Genomic DNA, 18,761 nt, shown 5'->3' with positions numbered 1-18,761 from the left:
TGCACGTTGGAAGGAAAGCTATGACAAACCTAGACAACATATTAAAAAGCAGAGACATCACTTTGCTGACAAAGGTCCTTATAGTCAAAGCTATGATTATTCCATTAATCGTATATGGATGTGAGAGTTGGACCATAAACCAGGCTGAGGGCTGAAGAATTGATGCTTTCAAATTGTGGTGCTAAAGAAGACTTGTTAGTCCCTTGGACAGCAAGGAGATCAAACCAGTCAATATTAAAGGAAATCAACCCTAAATATTAATTTGAAGGACTGAAGCTGAAACTCCAATACTTTGGCCACCTGATGTGAAGAGCTGATTCATTGGAAAAGACCCTCATGCTGGGAAAGATTGAAGGCAAAAGGAGAAGGGATGGCAGAGGAGGAGATGGTTAGATAGCATCATTGAATCAATGGACATGAAACTGAGCAGACTCTGGGAAAGAGCAGAGGACAGAGAAGCCCGCATACCGCAGTCCATGGGGACAAGGAGTCAGACACAACTTAGCCAGTAACAACAAGTATTAAAGTTGCACAGTGGAGGGGCTGTAGTGATTATGAAAAAAAAAGTCAAAGTGGTCTCCTTTGGGGGTGTGATATTTTAGTTATCTATTCAAGCAGAAGCAGAAGCTACTAAGAAGAGGTGGCAAGAATACAGAGAACTACACAATAAAGATTTTAATGACCTGGATAATCATGATGGTGATCTAAGTGATCACTCACTTAGAGCCAGACATCCTGGAATGTGAAGTCAAGTGGGCCTTAGGAAACATCACTACAAACAAAGCTAGTAGAGGTGATGGAATTGCAGCTAAACTAATTCAATTCCTAAAAGATGATGCTGTAAAAGTGCTGCAATCAATATGCCAGCAAGTGTGGAAAACTCAGCAGTGGCCACAGGACTGGAAAAGGTCAGTTTTCATTCCAATCCCAAAGAAAGGCAATGCCAAAAAATGTTCAAACTACTGCCCAATCTCACTGATTTCACATGCTAGCAAACTAATGCTCCAATTCCTTCAAGCTAGGCTTCAATAGTATGTGAACTGAGAACTTCCAGATGTACAAGCTGGATTTAGAAAAGGCAGAGGGACCAGAGATCAAATTGCCAACATCCGTTGGATCACAGAAAAAGCTAGAGAATTCCAGGAAAACATCTACTTCTGCTTCATTGACTACTCTAAAGCCTTTGACTTTGTAGATCACAACAAACTGTGGAAAATTCTTAAAGAGATGGGAATACTTGACCACCTTACCTGCCTCCTGCAAAACCTGTATGCAGTTCAAGAAGCAACAGTTAGAACCAGACATGGAACAATGGACTTGTTCCAAATTGGGAGTGGAGTACATCAAGGCTGTATATTGTCACCCTGCTTATTTAACTTATATGCAGAGTACATCATGCAAAATGCCAGGCTGGATGAAGCACAAGCTGGAATCAGGATTAGCAGGAGAAATATCAATAACCTCAGATATGCTCATGACAACACCCTTATGCCAGAAAACAAAAAGGAATTAAACAGCCTCTTGAAGAAGGTGAAAAAGGAGAGTGAAAAGGCTGGCTTAAAACTCCATATTCAAAAACAAAGATCATGGCATCCAGTCCCATCACTTTATGGCAAATAGATGGGGAAACAACAGAAACAGTGATGGACTTTATTTTCTTGGGCTCCAAAATTACTGCAGATGGTGACTGAAGCCATGAAATTAAAAGATGATTGCTCCATGGAAGAAAAGCTCTGACAAACCTAGGCAGCATGTTAAAAAGAAGAGATGTCACTTTGCCTACAAAGGTCCATGTAGTCAAAGCTATGGTTTTTCCAGTAGTCATGTATGGATATGAGAGCTGGACAATAAAAAAGGCTGAGGGCCGAAGGACTGATGCCTTCAAACTGTAGTGTTGAAGAAGATTCTTGAGAGTCCCTTGGACAGGAGATCAAACCAGTTGGTCCTAAAAGAAATCAGTCCTGAATATTCATTGGAAGGACTGATGCTGAAGCTGAAGCTCCAATACTTTGACCACGTGATGCAAAGAGCCAACACATTGGAAAAGACCCTGATGCAGGGAAAGATAGAAGGCAGGAGAAGGGGATGTCAGAAGGGGATGAGATGGTTGGATGGCGTCACGGACTCCATGGACCTGAGTTTGAGCGAGTTCCAGGAGATGGTGAGGACAGGGGAGCCTGTCATGCTTCAGTCCACGGGGTCGCAAAGTGTCGGATACAACTGAGCAACTGAACAATAACAAATTGCTACAAGACAATATTAACACAAACTCAGTGACTTAAAGCCATGCATCCGTCACAGTTTTTATGGGCCAGGAGTCAGGGATGGCTTAGACAGTCCCCTAAAGTCTGCAATTAAACCACTAACCAGACTGGTTCATCTGAAAATTTGTGTAGGGGAAGGATCAATGTTGACGCTCACAAGGTTGTTGGTGGAACTCAGTTATCTGCAGGCTTTGGGCCTGAAAACTTCAATTTCTTCCTGGCTATCATCTAGCGAGTACTCTCTGTTCCTGGGAAGCTTACAATATGGAAGCTTGCTTGTCCAAAACCATCAAAGGTAAGTTCCCTAGCAATCTTTGGTAACATAATGGCAGAAGTGACAGCCTGTCCCCTTTTCTGTTTCCTATTGGCTAGAAGTAAATCACAGGTCCCTCCCACACTCATGGGGAGGAGATTTTACAAGGGCATGAATACTGGGAGGTGGGAATTATGGGGACACCTTGCAGTCTACTCATCACAAGTGATGGGAAAAAAAGTTGAGAAACATTGTTCTAGAGAAAAGCACAGGAGAATGTCTTCATGATTTTGAGGTAGGCAAAGATTTCCTAAACAAATACAAAAAGCACTAAATCCGGTAGGAAAAAAAAAGATAAATCAGCCTACATTCAGAAGTTCTATTCATCAAAGGGCTTCCCTGGTGGCTCAGACAGTAAAGCGTCTACCTGCAATGCAGTAGACCTGGGTTCAATCCCTGGGTTGGGAAGATCCTCTGGAAAAGGAAATGGCAGCCCACTCCAGTACTCTTGCCTGGAAAACTCCATGAATGGAGGAGCCTGATAGGATGGGGTCGCAAAGAACTGGACACGACTGAGCAACTTCACTTTCACTTTCACTTCATGGACTTCCCTTGCGGCTCAGCCGGTAAAGAATCTGCCTACAGTGTGGGAGACCTGGGTTCAATCCCTGGGTTGGGAAGATCCCCTGGAGAAGGGAAAGGCTACCCACTCCAGTATTCTGGCCTGGAGAATTCCATGGACTATACTGTCCGTAGGGTCGCAAAGAGTCGGACATGGCTGAGTGACTTTCATTTCATTTTCATTTCATTCATCAAAAAACCCCATTAAGAGAAAGAAAAGACAAGCAACAGAATGGGAGGAGACATTAAAATATAAATATCTGATAAAGAAGACAAAGAATATTTTTCCAGAATATATACAGAACTCTTGTAAATCATGGAACCAGAGAAATGGGCAAAAGGCTTAAATAGGCATATCGTAAAAAAGGTGGTCTAAATGAACAATAAACATGGTAAGGTATGCTGTATCATTGGTCATAAGGAAAATGCAAATCAAAAACACACCCAACAGGCTAAAAATAAAAAATTTTGCAAAGATACAGAGCAACTAGAACTCTCAGACACTGCTGGGGTAGTGTGAATTTGTAAGAATTATTTTTGGCAGTGGTCCTTAGCAGTAGATCTTTGCCAGTATTTGCTAAAAGTGAACACATGGATACATCTATGGTCCAGCAATTCCATTGCTAGATATGTATCAATAGGATATCATGACATACCAAAATACTCATGGCGGCAACATGCATAATAGTTTAAGTTGGAAACAACCCAAATGTTCATCAACAATTGAACAGATATATAATGGTATATTTACATAATGTAAATCTTTATAGCAAAGAGAGTAAAAGATTTACTGCTTCATGCAACAGTAGAGATCTCATAAAATATTATTGGGCCAGAGTATAGACTATGGGATTTCAAAAATATATGTTTCAAAAATAAACTAATCTATGATGATAGCAGTCAGAATAATGATTCCCCTTGGAGGCACAGGGGCTAGTCACTAGTAGGGGTCATGAAGGGACTGCTGGGGGGCTGGTAATATTCTATTTCTTGATCTGGATGCTGATTTTAAGGATTTGTTCACTGAACTGCACACAAGGGTTTATGTACTTATCTGCATATTTGTTGTGTTTCTATAAAAAGTTTACTTAAAATGATATTCATTGAATTACTAAAACCCAAATAAAAAATCTAAATCACCTGTAGACAGAGAAATACAGATTAAAGTAATAATGAAATGTCACTTCATTGAACATCTATTCCTAGAGGACATGTGGAGGAAAAGAAACTCTAACATATTGCTGATAACAATATGAAAATTTATAGCTAGTATGAAAAGCAACCTATGAAATTAAACTATATATATATCTATATATATATACACACGTATAACCTCGTACTCTCACTGCTGGGAATCTTAGATAACATTAAGTGTATCTAAGGACATATATTCAAAGGTATTTATAGCATCATTGTTATTGTGGAAGAAAAACTGGAAACAAAATTAATGCCTATAAATAGGGGAATAACTGAGAAAGTATGATTTGGCCATATCACGGAATATTCTGCAGCTTTTTAAAAAAAAATTTATTTTAATTGGAGGCTAATTACTTTACAATATTGTGGTGGTTTTTGCCATACATTCACATGAATCAGCCATGGGTGTACATGTGTCCCCCATCCTGACCCTCCCTCCCACCTCCCTCCCCATCCCATCCCTCAGGGTCATCCCAGTGCACCAGCTCTGAGCACCCTGTCTCATGCCTCGAACCTGGACTAGAGACCTATTTCACATATGATAATATACATGTTTCAATGCTATTCTCTCAAATCATCCCACCCTCACCTTCTCCCATGGAGTCCAAAAGTCTGTTCTTTACATCTGTGTCTCTTTTGCTGTCTCACATATAGGGTCATCATTACCATCTTTCTAAATTCCATACATATGCATTAGTATACTGTATTGGTGTTTCTCTTTTTTACTTACTTCACTCAGTATAATAGGCTCCAGTTTCATTCACCTCATTAGAGCTGATTCAAATGCATTCTTTTTAATAGCTGAGTAATATTCCATTGTGTATATGTACCACCATATGCTATGTTATCCATTCATCTGCCGAAGGACATCTAGGTTGCTTCCACGTCCCGGCTATTGTAAACGGTGCTGCAATGAACATTGGGGTACACATGTCTCTTTCAATTCTGGTTTCCTCGGTGTGTATGCCCAGTAGTGGGATTGCTGGGTCGTATGGCAGTTCTAGTTTGTTTTTGAAGGAATCTCCACACTGTTCTCCATAGTGGCTGTACTAGTTTGCATTCCCACCAACAGTGTAAAAGGGTTCCTTTTTCTCCACACCCTCTCCATCATTTATTGTTTGTAGACTTTTGGATCACAGCCATTCTGACCGGCATGAGATGGTACCTCATTATGGCTTTGATTTGCATCTCCCTGATAATGAGTGATGTTGAGCATCTTTTCATGTGTTTGTTAGCCATCTGTATGTCTTCTTTGGAGAAATGTCTGTTTAGTTCTCTGGCCCATTTTTTTATTAGGTTGCTTATTTTTCTGGAATTGAGCTGCAGGAGTTGCTTGTATATTTTTGAGATTAATTCCTTGTCAGTTGTTTCATTTGCTATTATGTTCTCCCATTCTGAAGGCTGTCTTTTCACCTTGCTTATAGTTTCCTTCATTGTGCAAAAGCGTTTAAGTTTTGCAGCTGTTTTTTAAAAACAGTATTAGAAATACACATTTTGCCCTAGAGAGCCTTACATGAGGTTGTGTTGAGCAAGAGGTAGAAAAGGATAAATATATTTCCTCTTTACATTTTTATTAAAAAATGACAGGGAAACAAAACCTTTTATTATGTATATAATGTGTGTATGTGCATGCATATGTAAATGACCACATAGAGAAAAATATGAAAGGTTTAAATGTCTAAAGTGTTTCTAATCATTTTAAACATTAAAAAATTTAATCCGGGGTTGTGACTCCAATACTTGCTTCTAAATATGATTGAGCTATTTATCTTCATTTTATTTTTATTTAATATCTAAAACATTTTTACTTAAATTGTTTGTCTTTAAAATGTTCGATGTGATGCTCATGGTTTGCCCCACTTTTCCTTGCATTATTTGAAAACACAGCACATGTTGCCAACTGGGAGCTCAACCGTCTGCTCACTTAGCTCCAGCTCTGCACACTGACTAGAATTTGTGGGCGCTAAGGCAGAGCTCGGGTCTCGTGTTTACCACTGTGTCTCCGGTGTCTGGAGGGGTGTCTGGCAAACAGTAGGTGCTCAATCAATGCTTGAGTGAATTTAATTTAATGAATACCTTTTCTAGTTTGACTTCTCTATACTTGAGTTCATTTGCTCAAGAATTTATCTAGCACATGTTTAAAAAGTGTTTACTATGCTAGAAACAGGAATACACACTGAGGTAGAAATAGGAACAAAGAAGGAAAGAAGACATAACCCATTCTCCCAAAGTAGCAAACATTCCAACTGGAGAAGAGGTAAAGTCACAGCAATATGACAGTGCTAAGCATGATAGATGAATGGAGTGCCGTGGAGGGGCACGTCATTCCTAATTCAGTATATTACGAAGTACAGGTGTGTGGAAACTTCCAGAAAGCAGTATCCCATGAGGGAAGATGTCAAGGCTGGGAGGGAACAGCTCTGGGCGTAGTGAGCAGGGTTCCATGACTGGAGTCAGGGTGCTGAAGGGAATATCACAGGGAGCTCGGCTGGAAGCAGCTGGAGAGGAAGTCTGACAAGGATGACCCAGAAATGGTTTCAGCATGAAGCTCAGTATCAAGTCGCTTCAGCATAGACACAGCTGACTGTCCACTGAGGGGTCCAGGTAGAATTTCCGTAGATCTCTTGTTCTGCTGCCTCTACCAAAGTTGAGCTTGAGAAGAATGGGTCAGGGCAACATGGTACTAGGTCCTCAACACCCGTTTCCAGCAGAGTTTTCTGAGTTAGCACTCTCTTTTAAATTATATTTGGGTCCCAGCAAGGAGAATTTTTCTCCGGGAGGGTGAGATGCTGATACAGGACCCAGTTCTGGTGGTTTTCATCTGAAGAGAGCTTCTGAGGGCCATTGGTACATCAGATCCCTGGGTCAGGGCTGTCTTCTCATCTCTGAGTCAGTGATGAGCTGAGAACTCCTCTTCCCTATGTAAAAGTTCTATCTGTACACCTTACATGAATCCTGACAATTAGTGGTAATGGCTTTGCTTAGTGCACTAATCACGCTTTCCCAGCACTCTCGGGGTTAGTATCAATAATTACTGTGAATTGAGTAATTACTGTAGGTCATTTGATTTTCACAAGAATCCTGTGAGGTAGTCAAGGTTATTACCCCCATTTCCCAGATGAAGAAACAGACTTGGAAGGATAAGCAACTCACATGAAGCTATGAAGCCAGAAGGTCATATAGCTGCATTCCCTGACATCCCAGGCTTTACAGATTCAGGAAGCCACACCTGCTATGCTTCCCTTTAATCCCTGATTCATAGAACTCTAAGCTACTGTCCCTCCCCAGCTCTGTCTGGACTTCCTGGGGAACACTGCTGTGCTCACCAAATGCCTCCTGAGTTCTTCCCACCTCTAGGTGTCATGTGCCCCTGGAACACTCCTTACTCTTCTGAATGTTGTCTTTATAGACTCAGGATCAGCTTCCCTCAAGATGCTTCCCTTCTCCAGGAACCTACTTTTCCCCAAGTGTGGAAAGAGCCTTCCTGTCTTTCCTCTGTTGATTGAAATATAGGCTGTGACAGGTGGCATTTCTGCACAAACATTTTATACCCAATGTAAGTGATGGCTCCCCTAAGGCCACAAGCCCAGACCCCTTCACAGAGACCCACTACTGCCCTGCTCTTTCTCTTGATACTGGCCCAGAAGCCAGCCTCTCTGCCTTGCCCCCATCTGCCACCTGTTAGTAGATCTACCCCAAAGGAAGTATCCTTGAGCATGATGGCCCAACCCAAGATCCAATTAAGCCATATCCTGAGACCTGCAGCCAGGAGGCAGTTTTCCCTCACTCAATTCTAGGACCCACCTTCCAAGGTCTTATTTTTTAACCCTGTGATTAACCTTTTGCAAGCATGAGTGACAATGAGAAATTAGCTTCCTTTGAGAAAAGCCCAACCCAACCCACAAGGATATGATCTTGCCCTTTGACCTTTAAAGGTATCTGAACCCAAGTTAGAAATCAAGATCTTCCCCAAATTCTAACTTATTTAGTGTTAAAAAAAAAAAATACCATCTGTGAACTATCAAAAATCCAAACCAAACCATTCCTTTCTCCTCTTCTCCAGCAACGTGTTGACCAGACTTGCACAGGCTTTCTGTCATTTTCAGGGTCTCCTCCAAGAAATGCCTCCTGAGAACAAGGGATATTATACCAAGAAAGACAACCTAATCCAGCAGTTGTGAAAGAGGTATTTCTTTAAAGGAAGTGTTTCAGCAGAGGTGTAACTCTGTCCACCCTCGCCACCTCCATCATTCTTGTCCAGGATAGCCTGTTAACATTGTTATGCAGAGACTTAGCTCTTTGGAAATCTATTCCTTTTGCTTTACTTAATCACAAGGCTATTGCCCAATAATTAATCTAAGAACCTACCTCTAGCGACAAAGAAAATCACGGGTGAACCTTAGAAACACAACCACAGTTGTGTTCCAGCTTTGATCCTTTTTACCAAGACAATGTAAACTCCAGGACCAATTCTCAGTTTGAGGATCAAGCTTAGAATGTCTTGGCCTTCTCTTCCCTCAAGAGAGGAAATCTCTGAAAGGAGGGCATTTCCAAAGCAGATGGCCACAAAGTGATGGTTGCTCACATCCCTGCATTCTAGGTGCCAGGCACCATACCACACATACTCTCTTGTTTTTCAACAAAGAGAGTGAAACTCAGAGAGGTTAAGTGGTTTTCCCAAGATCCCATAGCTGATAACTTGGATATGCAGTAGATGAACCCAGTCAGTCTGGCTCCAGCCCCCTTAACTGCAGCCTACAGGTGGGGAGTGAGAACCCAGACTGGGGAGGAAAGTCACTGAAGATTCACTCTTGCTCCACAGTTGACTATGGATACCATGACATTCTCCTGATGCAGACTGAGAAGTCCAAGTCCCTCCATGGTTCTTAGAGATAGCTCTGTGATGAGTCTTCCATTTCCCCACTCTCAAGGGGAATCACTAAGTGTGGTCCCTTTGGTCCACTTCTCAACATTGTTATTTCTTCTGGGTCTGGCTCATCCCCCAAGGCTGCAGATGCTCACTCCTGACAGCTAAGTTGGTCCTGACATCACTGCAGTTTCCGGTCAACAGCGTCTCTCTGGAGCCTGCAGGAGTAAGTTGAGGGAAGGGATTGTTAAGCAGGAAGGGGAGAAAGGAATTCAATTCAATTCCATAGAAGTTGCCAGCTTGATTCATTTCTATTTTGCTTTCTCAATAGTCTTTTCTCATTCCCATGGAGCTCTCCAAGGGTTCTCTTTTCCTCTTAGTTTACCAAACATCCTGACTATTTGTTTTGGATACCGAGGTGGAGTCTGTCAGCTCTTCATGGTATTTATTAATCAGGCCCATCAACACTGTATTTAGTAGACACTCCTTTCATCTTGGTATTGGTGTGCTTAGTCGCTCCGTTGTGTCTCACTCTTTGCGACCCCAGGACTGTAGCCTGCCAGGCTCCTCTGTCCATGGGGATTCTCCAGGCAAGAATACTGGACTGGGTTGTCATGCCCTCCTCCAGAAGATCTTCCCAACCCAGCGATCCAACCCAGGTCTCCCACATTGCAGGCAGATTCATTGCCATCTGAGCCACCAGGGAAGCCCAAGTAAGTGCCCCTTTACTTAATATCTTTTACACAAGAGGTGATTTTGAATGAATTCATGTCATAGATGAATTAAATCTCAGCACACAAAATACCATTGCAAATGTGATTATTAAGCTATGGTCGATAATGTTTGAGAATTCTTAGAAAACGAGAGATGGGCACAAAGCAGGAGACCAACAGATGTTGAATATTTTTCATGTAGGAAAGATAGATGGTATGTGGGAATTGCAGACTGATAATTGTGACACCTGTTACCAGCAAAACACCAGAATGAACTAATAAACAGATTCTTCACACTAAATTACTATGCATAAACATGGGTTCCCGAGGAATGAATAGCTCACACCAAATGCATGCATGCTAAGTCACTTCAGTCATGTCCAACTCTTTGTGACCCTATGAACTGTAGCCTGTCAGGCTTCTCTGGCAATGGGATTCTCCAGACAAGAATACTCAAGTGGGTTGCCATGCTCTTCTCCAGGAGATCTTCCCTATCCAAGGATTGAACCCACATCTCTCTCTCTCTTTTTAATTAATTAATTATTTTAATTGGAGGCTAATTACTTTACAATATTGTGGTGGTTTTTGCTATACATTGACATCAATCAGCCATGGGTGTACCTGTGTTCCCCATCCTGAACCCCCCTCCCACCTCCCCCCCATCCCATTCCTCAGGGTCGTCCCAGTGCACTGGCCCTGAGTGCCCTGTCTCATACATTGAACCTGGACTGGTAATTTAGTTCACATATAAATATATATGTTTCAATGCTATTCTCTCAAATCATCCCATCCTCGCCTTCTCCCACAGAGTCCAAAAGTTTGTTCTTTATATCTGTGTCTCTTTTGCTGTCTCACATATAGGGTCACTGTTACCATCTTTCTAAACTCCATATATATGCATTAATATATTGTATTGGTGTTTTTCTTTCTGACTTACTTCACTCTGTATAATAGGCTTCAATTTCACCCACCTCATTAAAACTGATTCAAATGTGTACTTTTTAATAGCTGAGTAATATTCCACTGTGTGTAAGTACCACAGCTTTCTTATCCATTCATCTGCCAATGGACATCTAGGTTGCTTCCATGTCCTAGCTATTGTAAACAGTGCTGCAATGAACACTGGGGTACACGTGTCTCTTTCAATTCTGGTTTCCTCGGCGTGTATGCCCAGCAGTGGGATTGCTGGGTCGTATGGCAGTTCTAGTTCCAGTTTTTTAAGGAATCTGCACACTGTTCTCCATAGTGGCTGTACTAGTTTGCATTCCCACCAACAGTGTAAGAGGGTTCCCTTTTCTCCACACCCTCTCCAGCATTTATTGTTTGTAGACTTTTTGATAACAGCTGTTCTGACCGGTGTGAGAGGGTACCTCATTGTGCTTTTGATTTGCATTTCTCTGATAATGAGTGATGTTGAGCATCTTTTCATGTGTTTGTTAGCCGTCTGTATGTCTTCTTTGGAGAAATGGCTGTTTAGTTCTTTGGCCCATTTTTTGATTGGAACCCATGTCTCTTATGTCTCCTGCATTGGCAGGTGGGCTGTTTACCACTAGTGACACTTGGAAAGTCTATTTCCACTTGATTATTTGATTTATGAGTTAGAGACCACTATGGGCAAGGCTTCTCCTGGCTTTAGTCAGGCATTTGCCAAAGTATCTCTGGAAATTTTAGTATATGAGATAAATAAATGTGAGTTGGTTACTGATCCATTAAGTAACATGTAACTGACTAAATAACTATCCCTAAAGGACAACTCAGACAAGACTATGACATGCCTATCAGATTTGCAAAGAATGACAAATGGGAGGGATAACTAATAATTTAGATGACAAAATTGGGATTCTGAAGTCTCTTGATAGACTGAACATGAACTAAAATTCACTGACAAAATGAATGGAAGTAATGAAAAGTTCTTCATTTAGGTAACAAGACAGCATTAATATAAGCACAGTAAGAGTTGACATGAGTTAGTAGTAATTCCTCATTTTAGATGGGCATGCTTTGGGCTGCATGTAATGAAAACACATGTTCACGACAGATAAGGCAAGTTATCATTTCCTATAACAAAGAAATAGAGGGAAAGTATGAAAGTGTGAAGTATGAAAGTTGTACTTCCCTGAAAGTAAAATAATTCTCAGCCAATGGGGGAGGGGTGGGCATAGTTTCCCCCAGAGAATATTTAGCAATGTCTGGAGATATTTTTGGTTGTCACAATAGGGGGTTGTTGGTGGGGGCGGGGGGGGGGGTGCTACTGGTATTTAATGGGGAGAGAGAGTCCAAGGGTGTAAACAATCCTACAAAGTATAGGACAGCTTCCACAACAAAGAATTATCTAGCACAAATGTCAATAGGGCTAAGAAACTCAGATTTAGAGTAATCTACACCTGGGGGTTTCCCCAGTGGCAGAGCAGTAAATAATCCGCCTGTAATGGAAGAGACACAGGAGACTCGAATTCAGTCCCTGGGTTGGGAAGATCCCCTGGAGGAGGAGATGGCAACCCGCTCCAGTACTCTTGCCCAGAAAAATCCCAGAGTTGGACATGACTGAGAGACTTAACAACAAGACCTAAGGGAATTAAAGGATTGCCTTCCCAATTTCATGGGGGTGGAGGGTAGGGGGTGGATATGTGAGCAAAACTGGGTTTGTTAGAAAGGAAGAGGGAACGAGATGAATCTTGAGGAGTCTGCTATAAAGACTGTGAACTCATATTAAAAATATCTATTGCTTTTCTTGACTAATAATGATTGATCATAATCCAGGGTCATTGCTAGTCCATAGAAGGTCTCTATATGAAATAGAAAAGGCACCCCCTTCCTCAGACACTTTACTGCCATCTGCTGGAAATTATTATAACAAATATGTAAATCTACAATCTGTTGTAAACAGAGCCCCCTAGAGTTGTGCAATATGTAAACTCGCAATGTATTAGAGCACCCCTTGTGTGAGTCTGGTAGGATCCAGTTCTGTAAAATGGCAGTCAAAGAAGTAGTTTAGGACTTCAAAACAGGACCTGTATGTCCCAAGTAAGGAAAATGAAAAATCTCACTCTATTCTGTATTAGACCATGGCTGGAATTCATGGCTAAATTCTAGGTTTCATGGTTCAAGATTTTAAAAAAGACCAAAGAAAATTGTGCAGGAGGAAGAACAGCCGATGAGGTAAGTCAAAATATACTAAAAAAAAAAAAAAAAAAAAAAGGAACTGGAAATGTAGAGCCTAAGGAAGAAAACACGAGAAGTGAACTGGAGAGTCCTCTACAGTTAACCAAAGGGTGTAAACAGACGTATATCAGGTTAAATCTGTATTTCTTCAAAGGACAAAACTGAATCCAATGAGTGGAATCATAGAATCATGAGATATCAAGGCTCAATGGTCAATTAACCAACTTCCACAAATAACGTCTACATTCCTTCTACAGTGTCTCCCAGGAGTCACCCCACTAGGGCCCCTTCAGTCAATCCTAAAGATTTTCTTCATTACACTGAACTCTGTCTCCTTTGACTCCCATCCATCTTTCCAGTCTCCTCAGCTGCTCTCTGATGACAAACAGGTTTCAGAGAGTCAGATTTGCTTTACCTAAGAAAGATTTTCTACCAGGGTGTCCAATTAAGGTCTTCAAATATTTATCAGGATCAAATTCCTCATCTTGAAAAACAAAAGCGTTTTATCTACATCTCCAAGTTCTTTCTTAGTATCCAAGTGGAGTATGGTCTCTGGGTTGCAGAATCAAGAGTATGATGTTCAAACATAGAACTATTTCCTGTCAGATTTTCCTTCCCATTCCTAAACTGCCTTGTACACATTTGCATAATTTGGCACTTGAATTGACCTTAATTAATCAGTCCCCAATTGACAAAACTTCAGGTTATTTTCAATTTTTACTATTTCAAACCATACATATAAACATCCATATATATAACTAGTAGGCACTTATGTAAATATTTGTATAGGTTGTATGTGTGTGTACTCAGTCACTCAGTCGTGTCCGACTATTTGCAACCACATGGACTGTAGCCTGCCAGGCTCCTCTGTCCATGGAATTTTCCAGGCAAGAATACTGGACCAGTAGCCATTTTCTGTTCCAGGGGACCTTCCTGACCCAGGGATCAAACACATATCTCTTGCATCTCCTGCATTGGCAGGCAGATTCTTTACCACTGAGCCACCTAGGAAGCCCATTTTTATAGGTTAAGTTTTCAGAAATGGAATTGCTGAGTATAAGGGACAGACGCTACAAATTTAGTCTCCTTAACAATTCACTTCAGTATTCTTAATCTTTTCTATCAAACTAATAGATTTACATTTTAATTTGAATTACTTTGATTATTAGTACACTTGTGCATCTTTTCTTACATTTACTGAATTACTTTTCATAATCTTTCCCTTTATGAGTTATCAATATTTTGTAAAACTTATTTATATATTCTGATATATTAATATTAATATATATGAGTATTAATGATTTTTCTGGTATATGTATTACAAATGTTATTTACAGTTTTGCATTTATCTTTTAAAGTCTATTTAGGTCTTTCACTGGACAGAAATGTTTAATAAAATCTGACATTGTTTCATTTTATAACTTTTAGATTTTAAGTTATACTTAGAGAAGTATTTCAAATTAAAAGATTATGCAAGTATTCTCCAAGATGCTTTATATTTAATTACTTAATAAAATTTATTTTTGTATATGGTGTCAAATAGCTATGTTGTTGTTGTTCAGTCAGTAAGTTACATCCTACTGCTTGCAACCCCATGGACTGTAGCACACCAGGCTTCCCTGTCCTTCACTATCTCTCAGAGCTTGCTCAAACTCATGTCCATTGAGTGGGTGATGACATCCAACCATCTCATCCTCTGTCACCCCTTCTCCTCTTGCCCTCAATCTTTCCCAGCATCAGAGTCTTTTCCACTCTATCGGCTCTTTGCCTCAGGTGCTCAAAGTATTGGAGCTTCAGCTTCAGCATCAGTCCTTCCAATGAATATTCAGGACTGATCTCCTTTAGGATTGACTGGTTGGATCTCCTTGCCATCCAAAGGACACTCAAGAGTCTTATCTAGCACCACAGTTCAAAAGCATCAATTCTTCAGCACTCAGCTTTCTTTATGGTACAAATTTCACATCCATACATGACTACTGGAAAAACCATAACTTTGACTCTCCAGACCTTTGTCGGGAAAGCATGTCCCTGCTTTTTAAAATGCTATCTAGGTTTTTCATAGCTTTTCTTCCAAGGAGCAAGCACCTTTTAATTTCATAGCAGCATGTCCGCATTGATTTTGGAGCCCAAGAAAATGAAATCTGACACTGTTTCCACTTTTCTCCCATCTATTTACCATGAAGGGATAGGACTGGATGCCATCATCTTCATTTTTTTGAATGTCGAGCTTTAAGTCAGCTTTTTCACTCTCCTCTTAGACACTATTTTTTCCTTTTATTATTATTACTTTTTCTTAATTGGAGCATAATTGCTTTACAATGTTGCGTTTGTTTCTTCTGTACAACAATGTGAAACATCTGTAGGTATATATATCCCTTCCTTCGTGAGTCTCCCTCCCCCCACGGCCCCCAACCCAGCCATCTAGGTCATCACAGAGCACTGAGCTGAGCTCCCTGTGCTATTCATTAGCTTCCCACTATGTCAGTAATGGGAATAGTGTCAACAGCTACTCTCTCAGTTTGTCTTACCCTTTTCTTCCCTCCCTGTGTCTGCAAGTCTGTTCTCCACCTATGTGTCTCTATTCATGTTGTATAAATGATTCATCTGTACCAGATTTCTAGTTTCCATTATATATGTATTAATAACAATAGCTGCTTATATCTTTCTGACTTACTTCACTCTGTATAACAGATTCTAGGTTCATCCACATCACTAAAAGTGAATGGATAGCTACATATTTAAGCATCATTTATTTAAAAGATTCTTCCCCTACTAATATGATTTCAACCTTTTCACACTTATTTTATATGTGTATGTACATCCACCTATATTTATACTCTCTACTGTCTTTGATAAATCAACTTTTTCTGTATATCTGTCATACAATTTTTAAATCTACCCATCCAAAAACTTATTGTTTCTCCATTTATTAATTCAAATTTCTATACTCCTTTAAAAAGTATATAATTTGTTTCATATACATCATATACATTTCTTATTAAACTTGTTACTAGTTAAGCATACTCTTTGAATGACTTTTTTTAAACTTTTATTTTCTAACAGATTATTGTTGATATTTAGGAAACCCACCTGAATTATGAGGAATTTCATCAAGCTCAGAATTTAATTTTTGTCACATAATACTCTGCCATCTATTGAGATCATAATTTTTCTTTAATCTATTAACATAAATGATTGAATTATCTAATACTGAATCACCCTTGAGTGTCTGGAACGCTTTGTTACTGTCCAGTTACTAAGTTGTATTATCCAGCTCTTTGCAACCCCATGGACTGTGGCATGCCAGGATTTCCTGTCTTTCACTCTCTCCCAGAGTTTGCTCAAATTCATGTCCATTGAGTTGATGGTGCTATCCAACCATCTCATCCTCTGTCATCTCCTTTTCCTCCTGCTCTCAATCTTTCCCAGCATCAGAGTCTTTTCCACTCTATCGGCTCTTTGCCTCAGGTGCTCAAAGTATTGGAGCTTCAGCTTCAGCATCAGTCCTTCCAGTGAATATTCAGGGTTGATTTTCTTTAGGCTTGACTGATTTGATCTCCTTGCAGTCCACTGGAGTCTCAAGAGTCTTCTTCACCATGACAATTTGAAAGCATCAATTCTTCAGTGCACAGCCTTCTTTATGGTCTAAATTTCACATCTATACACGACTACTGGTAAAATTACAGCTTTGTCTTTACAGACCTTTGTAGGCAAAGTGATGTTTTTGCTTTTTAATGCACTGTCTAGGTTTTTCATAGCTTTTCTTCCAAGGAGAAATCATCTTTTAATTTCATGGCTTCAGTCACCATTTGCAGTGATTTTGGAGCCCAATAAAATAAAATCTATCACTATTTCCACTTTTTCACCATCCATTTGCCATGAAGTGATGGGGACTGGATGACATAATCTTAGTTTTTTGAATGTTGAGTTTCAAGCCACCTTTTTCACTCTCCTCTTTCATCAAGAGGCTCTTTAGTTCCTCTTTGCTTTCTGCCTTTAGGATGGTACCATCCACATATCTGAGGTTGTTGATATTTCTCCCAGCAAACTTGATTCCAGCTTGTGATTCATCCAGCCTGGCATTTTGCATGAAGTACTCTGCAGGTAAGTAAAATAAGCAGGGTGACAATATACAGTCTTGATGTACTCCTTCCCCAATTTTGAACCAATGCATTGTTCCATGTTCAGTTATAACTGTTACTTTTTGACCTGCATATAGGTTTCTCAGTTCAGTTCAGTTCAGTCACTCAGTCATTTCTGACTCTTTGCGACCACATGGTCTGCAGCACATCAGGCTTCCTTGTCCATCACCAACTCCCAGAGCTTACTCAAATTCATGTCCATTGTGTCAGTGATGCCATCCAACCATCTCATCCTCTGTCATCCCCTTCTCCTCCCACCCTCAATCTTTCTCAGCATCAAGGTCTTTTCCAATGAGTCGGTTCTTCGCATCAGGTAGCCAAAGTATTGGAGTTTCAGCTTCAACATCAGTCCTTCCAATGACTATTCAGGATTGATTTCCTATAGGATGGACTGATGGATCTCCTTGTAGTCCAAGGGACTCTCAAGAGTCTTCTCCAACACCACAGTTCAAAAGCATCAATTCTTTAGCACTCAGCTTTCTTTATAGTCCATCTCTCACATTCATACATGACTACTAGAAAAACCATAGCTTTGACTAGACAGACCTTTGTTGGTAAAGTAATGTCTCTGCTTTTTAATATGCTGTCTAGGTTGGTCATAGTTTTTCCTCCAAGAAATAAATGTCTTTCAATTTCATGGCTGAAGTCACCATCTGCCATGATTTTGGAGCCCCCCAAAATAAAGTCTCTCACTGTTTCCATTGTTTCGCCATCTATTTGCCATGAAGTGACAGGTTTCTCAGGAGGCAGTTAAAGTGCACTGGTGTTCCCATCTCTTTAACAATTTTCCAGAGTTTGTTGTGATCCATGCAGTCAAAAGCTTTAGCTTAGTCAATAAAGCATAAACAGATATTTTTCTGGAATTCTCTTGCTTTCTCTGTGATCCAACAAATGTTGGCAATTTGACCTCTGGTTCCTCTTCCTTTTCTAAAGCCAGCTTGTACATCTGAAAGTTTTCAGTTGAAGCCTAGCCTGAAGGATTTTGAGCATGCGTAAGGATTTTGGAATGTTTAAACTTGATATTTCTCTCTCTTTTTAATCAGTTAATATTTACTAAGCACTTAGAAAGTTTATAGCACAAAGAAACATTTTAATAAATTTTAGCAGTTTTTATTATTGTTAGTGGTGGTGGTGGTTTAGTCGCTAAGTCGTGTCCGACTCTTGCGACCCAGTGGACTGTAGCCTGCCAGCCTTCTCTGTCCATGGGGATTCTCTAGGCAAGAATACTGGAGTGGGTTTCCAGTTCCTTCTCCAGGGGCTTCCCGACCCAGGAATCTAATCCAGGTCTCCTGCATTGCAGGCAGATTCTTTACCAACTGAGCTATGAGGGAAGCTAGCCATTATTGTTAGTAGTAGTAGTAATATAATAGTAATAGGTAGTATTCATTCATCCACTGTGTGCACACCTCTGTGTTATATACCTTAGACTTATTATCTTTTTTCCATCTCCACAGAAGTTCTATGATGTAAGTATTACTGTCTCCATAATGTAGGTAAAAAATCTGAGATTCAAAAAATAACTAACTTGTCCAAAGTCATGTA

Source organism: Bubalus bubalis, chromosome 12 (assembly GCF_019923935.1).
Source record: "Bubalus bubalis isolate 160015118507 breed Murrah chromosome 12, NDDB_SH_1, whole genome shotgun sequence".
Classification (NCBI taxonomy): Eukaryota; Metazoa; Chordata; class Mammalia; order Artiodactyla; family Bovidae; genus Bubalus; species Bubalus bubalis.
The sequence above is the reverse complement of the archived record's forward strand: the minus strand, read 5'-3'. Positions refer to the sequence as shown.